Below are 17,648 nucleotides of genomic sequence, written 5' to 3' on the forward strand. Positions count from 1 at the left end.
GAGGAATGATGGTGGACATATTGAGCATTTCCCGCAAAAAACATCATCTTTGCTTTGTTATGCTAATTATTGCTATTCTGATCAGATGAAGCGCCATCTGTCGGACATTTTTGAACTTTTGTATTTTTTTGGTTCTAGTAAAACCCCATTCCAAGCATGTGTGTCAATTTTTACCACTCTATCTACATTATTATGTGATTTATTCAGTTTTCAAATTTATACTGACTTTTTGATCACTCGGTACATCATCTTTCAGATGTAGAAACGCGACTACTACTTTCGTTTATGTCGCACAACTCCTTCTTGATGTTGCGACCTTTTGTTTCTGTCAGTATTTCTAGCGATATCGTCCATGTCCAGCAAAAGCCCTCTCACCCACTCATCAAACTTCTCATGCCGGACGCTGACCACTTCCTGCAGAATTTTGCAGAACCAGAGGCGGCTGTTCATTTTGGCAGCGACGCTTTTCGCTGTAATAAGGCAGGGTATTAAAGTGTGCGAGTGCCTCTCCAGTGCTTACTGTCGAAACCCGGCCGGGAGTATTTGTACGGCTTAGGGCCTCGTCGTTGCCCACTTCTCCCCTCGACCTCCGCTCGTCCTCTTTTCCAACAACCCTTCCCCCCCCCCCCTTTAAACCTTCACCAGCCGCCTCCCACCCCACCCCCTCTCTAACCCTGCTAATTAAGATAAGAGCGAAACGACGCAGCAGGGCACACCCCACGCCGAACCCTGTGTTCACAGTCGGACCTGTTTCAACGCATCCCTTTCCGAAATAAGCGATTTTTATGTCCTAATTCCCCCTAACGTACTGGGTGACCACCCCTCTTCCTTAATACCTGCACCGGGGGCTGAACAGATTCGTTCAACGCCGCGGAGGGCGGGATAGAGGTGCCTCCCTCAGATACACACAGAGATTCAGCCGAAATGCAGCAGCAGTAAGTTGTCACAGACTCTGCAGGCTGCGTAAACTCTGTGCTCGTATATGTAACTTGGTAATGCGAACGAGCTCGGCCATAATCGGATACATGTAACTGCTGCATGCATCTAGGCAACATATGCTTGCAATATCAATATGCTTGTAGGAGTTTTCCGTTAGCAGTCTGGGATCGCCGCTGTTTTCCCACATACTACCGGTTTCCGATTTGCAAGCACTCCATCCTCTGCTCTGTATGTAATGAGCCTAGTGTTTTATAAAACACCTTCCGAGCCAAGGGTGGAAGGTATGCGTGGGTGACTGATAGATAAATTTTTATTACTGTTATAAATTTTTCAATCTACGTAGTAATCACCCACACTATCAGCTCATTTTTTATCATTTTATTATTACTTTAAGTGAACAGATGATGGGAAAACTTAGATTAAAGGAAATAAAGTAAGTAAAATCTTATGTTTATATTAAAATTCATCAATATTCAATCAAACGGATAACACTTGCTAAATCTGTCTCAATGCTGGTGCCTTACTTACGGTTGTAAATTAATTAAGAAAAGTGATACTCAGAGGGGGTTCACTTAGCAGAAAACGAGATTTTCAAAGAATAGGAAACCGAAAGAATAGGAAACAGGGTGAGATACCGCATTCAAACAAGTACACAAAGATATTTCAAGGGTACACAAAAAAGGAACTGAACCATAAGCAATCCATTCTATTTAAGGCAAAGAAATTCCGCTCCTAGCGTAGTCGTGTTCCCAATGGATACCCACAGCCTGGTATTGGAAGTTAACACGAAGATCACGTGGCTCGATATAACCACAATCTTACCAAAATACTCTACAAAAAATCTTTCTAGAAATAGTGAAATAAGAAAACTGCTCGCGATAGCGATTAATTAAGTTAGAATACGCGAAATATTATGCAAAAGAGTAGCTTTGTTACTACAGGACATGTTCCAAGTTCACAAGTACATTTTCAGAAAATCTGTGATTCAACAACGATTTTAATGAGCAAATGAAATCGAAACACATTACTTACAGAAAAAACTTCCGAACTGCGTTAGTAACGCCATAGTATTGACCTGATGGCTTGTTAAACAATTTTACGAGCACTTGGTACTGTTACTACAAAGCACACACCACGTGGGTTGAACACAACGGGAAATTATTAATTTGAAGAATTTCAACGACAGAAAACCTTACAATCATACGAAGACACACAATATACGCACATTCACACTAAAGAGTGATGATTTGAATTAGAATTACGCCTCGTGACTTACCGTGCTTCCATTTTCCTTTATTGGAGTGGAAACAAAGCAACTACCGCAATAAACTCCGAAACCGACACTGAAATCGCATTGCATCGTGATTTAAAATAATATAAAAAACATTTTCGATATAAATCTGTAAGAAACGTAATTAAAGTGTGCTTCGAACTCTCCAAACACGCGTTACCTGCCGATGTTATCACATCAGGAAATGCGCAGACACTAACTAGCGTGGGCCCCGTCCAAGGGTATCCCAGAGACACAATAGCAACTGACGAGAGAGGTAGCTTCCTTTACCAACATTGACAAGGGAGGGACAGAACCACACCAAGGAGACAAACCTCTTTGCCTTAGGAATTGTATCTACCTGCTCAGACGTTGGTACTGCTGTTCTCCAGCAGACAGAACTTCTCCGCTACCACTGAGCATTCAACTACAAATACTCACACTCATCCATCCTTTCACACCAGAAGTGAAGGATATGTTTGTTTGGTTTGTGGGGACTCAACTGCGCGGTCATCAGCGCCAGTACAAAGTGCCAATTTTGACACAGTCCAATTTTTACACAGTCCAATCTAGCCACTGTCACGAATGATGATGATGGTGATGAAACGATGAGGACAACACAAACATCCAGTCCCCGGGCATAGAAAATCCACAACCCGGCCGGGAGTGGAACATGGGACCCCGTGATCCAGAGCCAGCAACGCTAGCCACTAGACCGCAACAGGGAAGGAGATGACAATATCTTAAGAACATCATATACACTTTGTAAAGGAGGTGGCTGTGGGTTTCGTAGGAAACTCTGTGTGATAAGAATTAATATAAAAATGTGTTTGAAAGTGTTGTATGATAAGTTGTTAGTGTTCATATGTTAATATAACATATTCCACTGCTCAGTCTCCTCACAAATAAATTTAGAAATACCATAGTAAATTTAGAGGTGCAAATGTATGACATAAACAACAATGAATTGAGCAAAATAGCATGAAAGGAAATCTAACAAAGACCTTTCATTTTTAAGAAACGAAAAAAAAGCGAGCTACTAAAGTTAATTCTTAACCACACTCGCTGTTTAGACTGGGTTAGTAACTTCATGGCATAGTTTTTGACTGCAAAACAAAAACCATCTGAAACTTATTTACATCTCTATTTCTCTAACCTCTTGTTAAAAAATCAATAAAAGAAAGGCTTCTATTTATGTAAAACCATAGTTATTAAAAAAGGAATCGTGGTCTAACCTAAAATTAAGGTTCTTACATTAACATTGGCCTCTTAAACAAAGTTTTTGGGATCAACTTCAAAAATTGGGCATGTGTGAATAGGACTGGCGAACAGAGAGTTCCGCACAGACTTCATTATCAACACAGACAATTCATCCATTACAGGAAACGAGAATCTCGATATTTTTGCTTGTTATCGTCATTGATACTCGCAAGATAGCGGTCCTAGCGATTCCAAGTCTTTCGAGAATATTTTAATTTCAAGTTTGAAGTAAAATAACACATGACAAAAGAAATATTTTTATGGTGTGATATAATTACAAATTAACAATTTTATTATTTTTTCGTTTATTTGTACTGTCAAAATCTTGATCCTTGCGAAATTTCTTGATTTTTTTTATTCAACCTCACCTACATCACTAAAGGCAAATGGTGGGACGTTTCCTTTGAAAAGTACGCGGACTATTCCTGTCCACATCCTTCGCCAGTCCCAGCTTGGGCTCCGTCTTTAATGACCTTGTTGTCGACGTGACGTTAAAACCGAATCATCCTGTCTGCTATCTCACGCTGCACATCTTCCCCACAACGATTCAAGCATAGTGATATGTTTTTCCGTCATTCGACGGGAAGACAGGCAGGCAACCTTCAGGAGCAGATGGCTCAACGTGGAAAACAAATGAGAAGCGTTCACCGAGGGCGAGGTGGTCGCTATTGCTTCCAGGTCCCCCTTATCGGCAGCTTCCAGCGGCCGACACCTCCAGCATCCGTCACGCGCTTTCTGCATCGCCGGCAGACCCAAAACGCTAGAGACCCTACCGTCAGCCAGACGTCTTCCTACGGGACGTGGCAGTTAACTTTAACGTGGACGCGGACGGGACATCCAACCTCACGAGAGACAGCGCCATCGGCACACGGAACGAGCTGATTAACGTGATCTGCGCTCTCCAGCGGCAGTTTTCGGCTTTATTTGTCTCGCAAACACATAGTTTCCTTACGGAAATTGACACACGTAAAATACCTACGTTAAGTCTGTTAGCGATTGTAGAAGAAGAGCGGAGAAAATCGCGAAGAAGGTTCTGCATCGTCAGTGGCTTGAACAGCAAATTGCTGGTAGAGTAACACTTAATAATGCTGTACAACCATCTGGGATACACACTAGTAGCAGCTGCTGGTTAGCTCAGTTTCATTTTCATCTCATTTTTAGTTTTAAATTGAATATAGTTCAGTATAGTGACTAATGTCACTTTTCGCATGCATAATACGGCATTATCGATGTTACATTGAGTACAACACTCTGAAATAACGTACTTCATCACACAGATTTCTAGATCGAGAATCGTTTCGTAATTTAATTCGAATGGAAGAGAAGATTTTTATCCAAGCTGCTCATCATCATTGATATACACCGACAGGATACAAACTTGAGACAGTCCATCGCCAAAGAAACTGGATTCGGCATCCGTATTCAAATATACTGATATGTAAACAGACAGAACGCGGCGTTGCGGTCGGCGTCGCCTATACAAGACAACAAGTGCGTGGCGCAGTTCTTAGATCGGTTACTTCTGCTACAATGGCAGGTTATCAAGATTTAAGTGAGTTTGAACGTGGTGTTATAGTCGCCGCACGAGCTAAGAGACACATCATCTCCGAGGTAGCGATGAAGTGGGGATTTTCCCTTACGACCATTTCACGAGTGTACCGTGAATATCAGGAAACTGGTAAAACATCTGATTTCAGACATCGCTGCGGTCGGAAAAAGATCCCGCAAGAACGGTACCAACGACGACTAAAGAGAATCGTTCAACGTAACAGAAGTGAAACCCTTCTGTAAATTGCTGCAGATTTCAATGCTGGGCCATCAACAAGTGTCAGCGTGCGAATCATTCCACGAAACATCATCGATATGGGCTTTCGGAGCCGAAGGCCCACTTGTGTATGGGTCAAATGGCTCTGAGCACTATGGGACTTAACATCTGAGGTCATCAGTCCTCTAGACATAGAACTACTTAAACCGAACTAACCTAAGGATATCACACACATCCATGACCGAGGCAGGATTCGAACCTGCGACCCTAGCAGTCGCGCAGTTCCGGACTGAAACACCTAGAACCGCTCGGTCAACACGGTCGGGCACTCGTGTACCTTTGATGACTGCACTGCACAAAGCTTTACGTCTCACCTGGGCCCGTCAACACCGACACTGGACTGTTGATGACTGGAAACATGTTGCCTGGTCGGACGAGTCTCGTTTCAAATTGTATCGAGCAGATGTACGTGTACAGGGTATGGAGACAACCTCGTGAATCCATGGACACTGCGTGTCAGCGGGGGACTGTTGAAGCTGATGGAGGCTCTGCTCTGGTGTGGGGCGCGTGAAGTTGGAGTGATATGGGACCCCTGATACTTCTACATACGACTCTTGACAGGTGACACGTACGTAAGTATCTTGTCTGATCACCTGCATCCATTCATGACCAATGTGAATTACGACGGACTTGGGCAATTCCAACAGGACAATGCGACACCCCAAACTTCCGGAATTGCTGCAGAGTGGCTCCAGGAACATTCGTCTGAGTTTAACCCCTTTCGCTTTCCACCAAACTCCCCAGACATGAACAGTGCTGAGCACATCTGGGATCTTTCCAACTTGCTATTCAGAAGAGATCTCCACCCCCTCGTACTCTTCTAGATTTATGGACAGCCTTGCAGGATTCATGATGTCAGTTCCCTCCAGCACTACTTCAGACGTTATTGGAGTCCATGCTACTTCGTTGTGCGGCACTTATGCGTGCTCACGGGGGCACTACACGATATTAGTCAGGTGTACCAGTTTCTTTGGCTATTCAGTGTAGTTGAATACAGTAACTGACGTCACTTTTCACACGTATAATATGGAATTATTGACGTTACATTGAGTACAGCACTCTGAAGTAACGTACTTCATTACACAGATTTCAAGATTGAGAATCTTAATACAGTTTATAAACACACACACACACACACACATATATATATATATATATATATATATATATATATATATATATATATATATATATATATAGAGAGAGAGAGAGAGAGAGAGAGAGAGAGAGAGAGAGAGAGAGAGCAATTCTTGATCTTCGATACTGTGAAACAAATCTCTTCTACTGCAAGCTCTACGTTTTCCATATTTTGGGGCGTGGCAGTATGGACCAAAACAAGCAAAAAAGTCCAGGAAACATGTGTCCTAAAATGCATACCTTAAGAACTATGAGCACTTGTTCATCTTTGCTGCCGGCCGGGGTGGCCGAGCGGTTCTAGGCGCTATAGTCTGGATCCACGCGACCGCCACTGTCGCAGGTTCGAATCCTGCCTCGGGCATGGGTGTGTATGATGTCCTTAGGTTAGTTGAGTTTAAATAGTTCTAAGTTCTATGGGACTGATGACCTCAGAAGCTAAGTCCCATAGTGCTCAGAGCCATTTGAACCATTTTTTTCATCTTCATACTTCGAAACAACTTCTAATGAAACCACTTCTCGAATTTTTCTGTGCCTGTATCTGAACTTTTTCCTATCGAATGACAGTCATTACTTCAGTATATAATGCTGAAATTATCACGTTCCACCCTTAGCTAGACCATGATCGACACTACAGATCAGTCTGTATCTGCAACCATCGTTTTAGAGAATAGTGACAATAATATGAACCAGAATGAAAATTGCCAAGGTTTCGTTCTATCACCTTTCGTTTTCGAATGCCTTTTCTCACCGAGACAAAAACCATCAACAGTTGGTACAATTTCTAAAAGAAGTCCTACAGCTTCCCGAGATAAACTTGCTTTCATTAGTTTTCGAACACTCGATCTGACAGTTCAGAATGAGTTTTTTTGTCTTGATATCAATATTCAATTCAATGCTGTCAAGATGAAAATAATTTATATTTAACTTTCCTCCCATCTGAAAAAACATGTAAGTTTAAACACTCCGTCTCCACAGGATTATTTTGTCATGTTCAAACGATTTTACTGTCAATTTTAGATAAGCAGTGGATATACTAAGGAGCCACGAATCAATTCGTGCGCCATCGTCATGTACGAACGACCGCCCATGAATTCGTTCAGTCCTAAATATGCAGGCAAGGCGTTAGGGAGAGTACGGTTAAGCTCGGTCATCTGCGAGCAAAGGAGATTGTATTAAAATTTTTAGAAAGTCTACTCTGTCTTGCGACATGTTAGTAATATATATTTTTCAATTAGGAGCTGGTAAAGCACTGAATTTCGACTAATGAAACTGACAGATGAGTTGTCGTGCGACCTTAATGTGCATAAGCGTGATTACGCAGCATTGTAGAAGTCAGTTTGCTGTTTTTCCTTACAGAATACGTTTGTAGTAAAAGTAACTGGCATACCAATAAATTTGCGACGTCATTATTTAGATGAGATAAAAGCCTTACGAAGTTTCACTGTAATTCCATAAATCCTTTCACCAAAAGCGACGGACTCAAGGCCTAAAGGCTACTTCTGTGCTGGGACGACATCCCATTAAGATGCCATGTCGGTGGAACTAATAGAACTTTCAGTACCTTGTTCTGATGTGGCAATAAACACTAGGCTTCTTACATCTCTGCAAACCCAATACAAATAAAGATAGAGACGAGCTATCTGTGATAGAGCAGAGATGTGAGTACTACACTGAAAAGCCGCGTGCTATTAACCACATATCTTTATTGGGGAGTCCGCAGCTCGCGGTCGTGCGGTAGCGTTCTCGCTTCCCACGCCCGGGTTCTCGGGTTCGATTCCCGGCGGGGTCAAGGATTTTCTCTGCCTCGTTATGACTGGGTGTTGTGTGCTGTCCTTAGGTTAGTTAGGTTTAAGTAGTTCTAAGTTCTAGGGGACTGATGACCATAGATGTTAAGTCCCATAGTGCTCAGAGCCATTAGAACCATTTTTTTCTAGTGGGGAACAACGTACTGTTGCGTTCTCCGTAAAGTACACTGCGTAAATGGTGTAAGCCATGGACTTGATTCTGTATACACATAAATAAATTCAATTGTACGTACTCTGGGGTTCACACTTTTTTAAGAATAAAATTACAGATTGCCGTTATAGCTCCGCATCAGCTGTAGAATGTTTCGGAACAAATGAACATTTGTGACGGACCGGGACTCGAACCCGAATTTCCCGCCCGACGCGAGCTGTCACCTTAACCACTTAGGCTATCCGAGCACACTTACAGGAGCGGATTGCCGAAGTGGTTAAGGAGACCGCTCGCGTCGGGCGGGAAATTCGGGTTCGAGTCCCGGTCCGTCACAAATTTTCATTTGTTCCGAAACATTCAATAGCTGATTCAGAGCTGTAATGGCCGTTTGCGAATTCATTTTAATAGAACGCAGCTGGTGATCGTCAACGCTGTATCTAAGACACTGCACTATATCACACGTTTTGTCTGGGGCACATCGTTCCAGAATTAAATTAAAAAGGAATCCCCCTACGCCAGTTGTGACCAAGGTTTTCTGGATGTGATAATGATAGAAGGTGGAGAAATGAATTAAAATCTGTGTTACAGCCAAGACTTAAACCCGTGTCTCCTTCCTCACTAGGCAGTGGTGCTACCCATTACAGCACCACATACGTAACACAGCTGCAAGGAATATCCTAGTCCACTGCCCTCCGTAACACAAACTTCAATTCACGTCTTCAGCTTATTTTTCCCTTTCATTTCTTCAGCTTCTATCATTATCTTAGACAAATATGAGATTCAAATGTCTCAAGTACATTTTGCTGGAGGTTTTCCTGGTTGTATGCGAAATGCTGGCTCGAAGAATACGCTCTCAAATGCCAAAGACACCCAACTGGGACTCCATCTGACCGATTACCAATTCATCAAGTATTTGACTGAAATGACGTGACTCTGCAATGGTTCAGAACTCCAACAGTCTGTCCTGCCTTTAGGGTTACTTAATGAAAACTACACAAAAAATAGGACTTTACCAAGAAAGTAGTTCGGGATTTTCACAGTGTCCCTGAAGCTGGGTACTGAGCATGGTTATTATTTTATCATCTTTCGTACAAATAAGGATGCTCCTACTGGACCCTAAAAATGCTCAAGTGATGCTGAAGTCGTGCTTGAGGCATCGACAACAATTCTCCGTAAAACTGCGTCTCCAGTAGGATAGCAACTGACAGCACGGCATCACACGCGAGAAATGTTATCTTTTTCCAAGTCTCTGCGCTATTCCACACTTCTTCTGAGAGCTGTCTGCAACCGCGCTACAAAAAAAAAGATTACACCTAACTCAAACTCAATATCGAATCTGTCAGCTCCAGAGATCGTATGATTTATCGGCAGTACTGCAGAGCTTCGCTGCTTTCCTCGCACCTCCTAGGCTTAGCCAGCTGAGCGTAAACTTCTGGGCAAACACTGCACTGCTGCGGATTGCGACATATGAAGGACCTGTTAGGAAGACGTCACTTCCTGAAAAACAATATGACGTACTACGAGACGGTTTTACTGTCGAAGATGAATGAATGACTTTTATTTATTTATTTATTATTTAACCTGATCTTCCGTTTGATAGTTTTGGTACATTACATAAATGGCTTAGTAAATGGAAGGATTACCGGTAGTATTGGTCACATCGCTGGGAAAGAAACAGAACTGAATGTGTAAGAGGGAGACTTGGAGCCGACGTTTCTCTTGGTTTTTTTTTTGTTTTGTTTTGTTTTGCACATAATTATAATCGCATGTCGGTCAGTGTCTGTCTATTGTGTGTTTCATATCTTTAATTTTGCCGTGTCTCTGCTCTCGCCAGAACGAATACTCTTGACGAAAATTGGATCTGGTGTCGTGACAATGAAATTAATCACTTTGTGTTCGGACGCGTCTGTACATCCATGAGCGAGACCATTTTGAACGTTTAATCTTACCTGTGACAACAGCGTGAACGCGTTGATAAGCAGCGTTGAGCGACGTGGTACCCATAGCACAGTGGTTATGTGGCCCGTAACCAGGACGAAAGAAGTGAATAGCTTTCTTCCAGACTGGGTCTCTAATGCCGACAACGAGGCTCCTGAAGCAGAAACAGCTCTAGCGACAACCTCGTCTACATCTGTCAGAAACTGTTGCAGGACTACCTGATGAAACAGATGTTGTGACGTTCGAGACACTAAACTGCGCATCAGCTGAGGTCGCTGACATAGTAGTCATCGACGTTTCATTGCTCGTTTCAGACGTGGTGCTTGAAATTTTTTTTGGTCTCTGTAAACGTTCCTGAGCCACATGTTTGATAAATTAAGGGCAGAGTCTAGGTTATCTCGTAGAAGAGAGGCCACTGCATTATGACATACATGTGGTTTCATAGTACTCAAACGTGGCTTCTGTGTTATTTTCGATGAACCTTCCATTATACAATTCCAGTATTTCCACACAATGATGCATGCTGAAGATCGTTGGTCGCTTACTAATGTCCCATAGTTTACACGGCCCTTATAAATATCCTCACTCAGTTTCTATATGATTCAACTCTTCCAGTTTCGAGAGGAATCTAGTAACATGTTGACTGCATACCTGAATAAAGCCATCAAAAATGGTGCAAATGGCTCTGAGCACTATGGGACTTAACTGCTGGGGTCATCAGTCCCCTAGAACTTAGCACTACTTAAACCTAACTAACCTAAGGACATCACACACATCCACGCCCGAGGCAGCATTCTTACCTGCGACCGTAGCGGTCGCGTGGTTCTAGACTGTAGCGACTAGAACCGCTCGGCCACTTCGGCCGGCGAACAAAGCCATCGAAATGATGTAACGCCCCATAGGTATGCAACACTTCTAACATACAAATAACGAGGGTAGGATCGTAATTGAATAAGTCTACTACCGTAGTCTATGCTTACTTACGATAGGCTACAGTTGTTTTATAATTCTCCTTACCGTGTCACGTGCCTGAAACACCACCAAGTGGTAATCTGTGTTGCATTGGGCAGTGCTCCTAATGTCCTGACTATAGTTGTGCTCTACCGGAAATACAGTTTGCTAGTTTTGGCACAGTATATAAATGGCGCAGTGAATGTTAGGATAAATGTGTAAGAGAAACTGGAAGGCAACAATTTCTCTTTGTTTTGCTTGTTTGTTTGGTTCTTTGTTTTGCGCATAATTAGAACTTTCCATCAATCATTCTTAATCAGTTGTGTATTTATTGTTTCAGAATATAATTGAATTTAATAAATAATAATAATTAATTGATCACGTAACTTCTGGCCTTTTATCTAACGAAAGCAGTTACTTTTGATGCAAGTACAGTTTACATGCACAAGCACAAAAAATATATGTAACTATTATTCTTATTATCTACTTAGTCGAACGAGCTTCATTATAATAAAAGGCAGGAGTTTCCTGTTATTGTGATAAACGTGACAGGCGTTTATTAATAACAGAAACATGTTTTATCTAAGTTCATCGAAGAACCGAAGTGATGATTGATACACTCTTATTTTTGTTTTGTGCTTTTTTTATTTTATTTTTATTTTTTTATTTTTTTAGGATACTGTGTTTTCTAGCGCTGCATGATAAATCCGTATCGCTTTATTTATTTTTACTACAAAATACGTCTGTTTCACATTATAAATCAACAATTTTCTAACAGAACCTGAATTAAGCATCGACAGTTTAAATTTTGCTACAAATTCTGTTTATTTTTAAGTAACAGACAAGGGTATGTCTACGTAGAACAAAAGAGTTCGGTTGGTTACGTAGCCCTTTATATATCCTTGCTCAGATTCTAGACGGTTCGCTGCTTCCGGGTTCTAGGTGACTGGTAAGATGCTGATCGCATACGTAAAGACGGTGATGGTTAAGTAACGCCTGATAGGTATGCAACACACTTAGCCTACAAGTCACGCAGGGACGACCTTAACTACCGTAGTCGACGCTTACTTATGATTGTCTACCCCAGTCTTGGCCCATCAGTGTAAATGATTGCAGCCGATGCATACAGTGTCTTCGTCGTGTGCCGCGTTGTTTGGGTCTCGGAGAACAAACACACAGGCTGTTTCCCTACAGTTCCCCGTGCCGAGAACTCTATCGCGGAGAACAAACACACGCCAGTTGCAGTGACGGCCCTACACGGGACAACGGGGCCCCGGCGAATGGGCCATCGCCGCTGGAAGCCGGAAGGCGGCTGCAAGGGCAGGGCGGGGCAAACACTGCGGTCGGCCTGTTAATAACAGGAGGACCCAGATAGCATCGCGCCCAGCGTTTCGCCGTAAATTCCGCGTAATTGACCGGCGCGGCGCCGCGTCTCCGGAAGCGTCAGGATCAGAAGGAGGTGGGGTAAGGGGAGGGGTTGGGGCTGCCTTATCGCTGGGGGAGACACGCCGGCTAATAGCGGGGCGGCCAGGCCTAATGAGCGACCGGCATTCTGGACGCCGAGATAGTCCTGCCTAGCTGGACACAGCGAGTGCCGAGGTGCGCCCTACAGCGCCCCAGGCGGCGGCCCGATACACTAGCTCCAGACACAGCCTGCTCTGAAGACCATTGTCCTTGCAACGTTGATTTTGCTCAGTAGAATACAAGCTATACAGACCCTACTTTCTTCATAGAAAGTTGAAACTTAGTGTAAATGCACACACAGCTTACTTTTTATGGGATGGGGATGTACGAGTATACAGGGTGTTACAAAAAGGTACGGCCAAACTTTCATGAAACATTCCTCACAGACAAATAAAGAAAAGATGTTATGTGGACATGTGTCCGGAAACGCTTAATTTCCATGTTAGAGCACATTTTAGTTTCGTCAGTATGTACTGTACTTCCTCGATTCACCGCCAGTTGGCCCAATTGAAGGAAGGTAATGTTGACTTCGGTGCTTGTGTTGACATGCGACTCATTGCTCTACAGTACTAGCATCGAGCACATCAGTACGTAGCATCAACAGGTTAGTGTTCATCAAGAACGTGGTTTTGCAGTCAGTGTAATGTTTACATATGCGGAGTTGGCAGATGCCCATTTGATGTATAGATTAGCACGGGGCAATAGCCGTGGCGCGGTACGTTTGTATCGAGACAGATTTCCAGAACGAAGGTGTCCCGACAGGAAGACGTTCGAAGCAATTGATCGGCGTCTTAGGGAGCACGGAACATTCCAGCCTATGACTCGCGACTGGGGAAGACCTAGAACGACAGAGAAGTTTCTGCTGTACAAGGTAACGTTGACCACGTCACTGTATGGAGAGTGCTACGGGAGAACCAGTTGCTTCCGTACCATGTACAGCGTGTGCAGGCATTATCAGCAGATGATTGGCCTCCACGGGTACACTTCTGCGAATGGTTAATCCAACAATGTGTCAATCCTCATTTCAGTGCAAATGTTCTGTTGCTGTGTGTTTCCATTCCATGATTAATGTGATTTGAAGAGAAGTTATAAAAAGAGCTCTAACATGCTAAGTAAGCGTTTCCGGACACATGTCCACATAACATATTTTCTTTCTTTGTGTGTGAGGAATGTTTCCTGAAAGTTTGGCCGTATCTTTTTGTAACACCCTGTATACAGGATGATTCCTATTTTAAGTTAAAAAAAACTCCGAAGCGCCGTAGATAACGCTCAGTCAAATAATTTAATATGAGCTGCAAATGTCGGGAAATAACCCGAAAGTGGACGAGAAGTGTTAAACATTAGATGTCACCAGGCCACATACCTCGCTGCTCGTTCAGTGATTGGGCTTGTCGATCCTACGAGCGTCATTAGGTGGCAATGCTGCACCTCGCTCCATTAGGCTACTCTGCTTTCGAACACCTTTTGTAAATGTGATCTGTTGTAAACGTGGAAGATACAGCATTATTGTCCTCGCTGTAACCAGCCAAAAGTTGTTTTTATTTTGTGTTTCTTTTCTTTTGTCCCTCCTACTTTTGTAATGTAATGTGTGTGAAATCTTATGGGACTTAACTGCTAAGGTCATCAGTCCCTAAGCTTACGCACTACTTAACCTAAATTATCCTAAGTACAAACACACACACCCATGCCCGAGGGAGGACTCGAACCTCCGCCGGGACCAGGCGCACAGTCCATGACTGCAGCGCCCTAGGCCGCTCCGCTAATCCCGTACGGCCCTACTTTTGTTTACAGATTTTATTTATCAAAGAACTCGTAGGTCAATTACTGGTAGTGATGCAAATACGCAGCTTATACTCACTTACTTGTGACTCAATAAATGGTTCAAATGGCTCTGAGCACTATGGGACTTAACATCTGAGGTCATCAGTCCCCTAGAACTCACAACTACTTTAACTCACCTAAGGACATCACACACATCCCTACCCAAGGCAGGATTCGAACCTGCGACCGTAGCGGTCGCGCGGTTCCTGACTGAAGCGCCTAGAACCGCTCGGCGACACGGGCCGGCTGTGACGCAGTACGGAACGTTTTTGTTGTACTGTACTTTGCAATGAACCAGCGGAGATCGCAAGACTGGTAAATAAAATAATAAATCTTACCTCATCGTGAATACTTAACTAACTGTGGTGTCACCGCCAGACACCACACTTGCTAGGAGATAGCTTTAAATCGGCCGCGGTCCATTAGTACATGTCGGACCCGCGTGTCGGCACTGTTAGTGATCGCAGACCGAGCGCCACCACACGGCAGGTCTCGAGAGACGGACTAGCGCTCGCCCCAGTGTACGGACGACTTTGCTAGCGACTACACTGACGAAGCCTCGCTCCTTTGCCGAGCAGAAAGTTAGAATAGCCTTCAGCTAAGTCCATGGCTACGACCTAGCAAGGCGCCATTAGCCTTACATAGCAATTGATATTTATCGTATAAAGCATGTCTCATCAAGAACGATGTATACAACAAGGATGGATTAAAGTTAAGTATTCCAAAACCTACGTACTTTTCTTTATAGCATTCATTACGTATCCTGTTTCAGACCTCACGCCATCCTTCGTGTGTTTATAGCGTGCATTGCGGTCCCCTCAAATCACACTGTGTCGGCACTTCTGTCGACACATCACTAACAACGCAGAAAAATAATTTCTGCCAATGCAAGATTCGAAGCCTGAGCTCCAAGTGCTAAAGTCACGCACGTGGATCCATAGCCACACCGAAGTGATCTAGTTTGGAATGATCAGGTGCGACAGACTGATAGGCTCAACCGCTGCACGTGCGGCGAGGTACGTCATCTGGTGACGTCATATGTTCAGTACTTGTCATCAACATATGGGGTATTTCCTGACATTGTCGACCCGAAGTCAGGGGGCTCCCGGAGGAACAACAGAGGTTCCGCCAGCGCGCACACCTGGTCGCGAGCTAGGAGAGAACACTGGGTCAGCGAGAACAGTAGAGCTAGTGATGCTGCACGCGGAAGGCCGATGGAGCGACTGATCGTTAAGAGGAGGGGCTGGAGATAAAAGAGTAGCGCCGGCCCCCCTTCAGTCAGTTCATCAGCCCACCTGATGATGGCAACATGGTCGCTCGCCGAAATATTGTGCCCGTTGGACACCAACATCTGGCAGTTAACCCTTGAACTATTTCAACAACTGAAGCTCGAAGTTTCATCGCCTCTGTAGAAATAAATAAAATATTTGCGTCCCAAAAAATGATCAATGGTAATTAATGGGTTAAGGATACCGTCACACCGCAGCCGATAACGGGCGATTCCGCCGACTGCCGAAGTCCCCCAGCTCGCTCAAACATTTCAAACAATGTTAATAATATGACCACGGTTTCATGGTCGTTGACTGTGTTTGGCATTAACACCGACGTCAGGCGAAATTCACACCAGAGCAACATCTTTCTTCGAAGGAAAAGATAAACGTAGTTGCTTGTTAGTAAGTTTTTCTTTTAAATACAGGGCAAAGAGAAAAAAGGCCACACTTAGAGGATGACATGTGATTCTTCATCCAGATTCAAGACAAAAATTTATCAAGCAAAATCAAATTGGGTGCATTCTGAAAACACATCTATGAAAGCGAAAAACTGGCGACCCTGTCAAATTGTGCGGCGTATCGGAATGTACAGAGGAACATGTACCATCCCACACTACTGTACCAGGCGTTGTAACTAAGTTAGTAGATTTCTGGGTCTCAAACCAACATGCACTGTGGAGCTGTGGTTCGAATTCTCGTCAGGTTCCTTATTTATGTTTTAGACGTCTCTTCCCTAATTGTCGTTGTTTATAAGCAGGATATCATTTTATCACCTGACAATAAATAGCCTGAATGAGATTTTCACTCTGCAGCGGAGTGTGCGCTGATATGAAACTTCCTGGCAGATTAAAACTGTGTGCCCGACCGAGACTCGGACTCGGGACCTTTGCCTTTCGCGGGCAAGTGCTGTACCTACTGAGCTTCTTTCAGGAGTGCAGTTGTGCAAGGTTCGCAGGAGAGCTTCTGTAAAGTTTGGAAGGTAGGAGGCGAGATACTGGCAGAAGTAAAGCTGTGAGTACCGGGCGTGAGTCGTGTGCTTCGGTAGCTCAGTTGGTAGAGCACTTGCCCGCGAAAGGCAAAGGTCCCGAGTTCGAGTCTCGGTCGGACACGCAATTTTAATCTGCCAGGAAGTTTAATAAATAGCCTGTCACATGACTGTGGGATCAATTTAACTGCAACACATGTGTCTATTAACTGTGCACTGCACAACCGTAACTGGTCCTGTCAAGTTCATGTATAGCAGTTTCCCAATGAAGTACACAAATGATGAATACGTCGGTGTGCTTTTGGTGCATCCAGTAATCAAACTGCTGCTGCTGTTGCTAGTGCATATGCCATTCCGATGAGAATATTTTTCGTCGCCTGGAGCAACGCCTTCAGGAAACCAGTAATCTTCATCCACAAGTAGTGGACACAGGTCATCCAAGGATTACATGTACCCCTCAGAGGACAGGATTCTTAAAACAATTCACCAACCACTTCGATGTAGTACAAGTGATATTGCAAGACAGTCCCAGATATCTGGATTTAGAAGTGTTGCATGATGAAGAACTACATCCATATCATTACACGTTAGCTCAACAGCAGCAGCTGGAATGGAAGACTGCATTCCATGAGTACAGTTTTGTGAATGGCTTTGCACCAAGTGAAAGATAATGAATATTTTATAAACAACGTGATACGGACTGACGAATCTAGTTTCACTCGTGAAGGTATTTTCTACTTCCACAACAGCAATTATTGGTCGGGACGCAACCCATGTGTCACCAATGAAACGTGGTTTTCAGGCACGCTTTGGGGTAAACCTGCGGGCTGA

The 17,648-nt window shown here is 43.7% G+C and overlaps 1 non-coding gene across 1 annotated transcript; it reads left to right on the plus strand.

The window, feature by feature from the left end:
* Nucleotides 1-16,867: 16,867 nt before the first annotated feature.
* Trnas-cga (transfer RNA serine (anticodon CGA)) lies at nucleotides 16,868-16,944 on the plus strand. The gene has a single exon. It is a non-coding gene; the product is annotated as a tRNA-Ser (tRNA).
* The last annotated feature ends 704 nt before the right edge of the window (nucleotides 16,945-17,648 follow it).

This window comes from Schistocerca serialis, chromosome 2 (assembly GCF_023864345.2).
Source record: "Schistocerca serialis cubense isolate TAMUIC-IGC-003099 chromosome 2, iqSchSeri2.2, whole genome shotgun sequence".
Taxonomy (NCBI): domain Eukaryota; kingdom Metazoa; phylum Arthropoda; class Insecta; order Orthoptera; family Acrididae; genus Schistocerca; species Schistocerca serialis.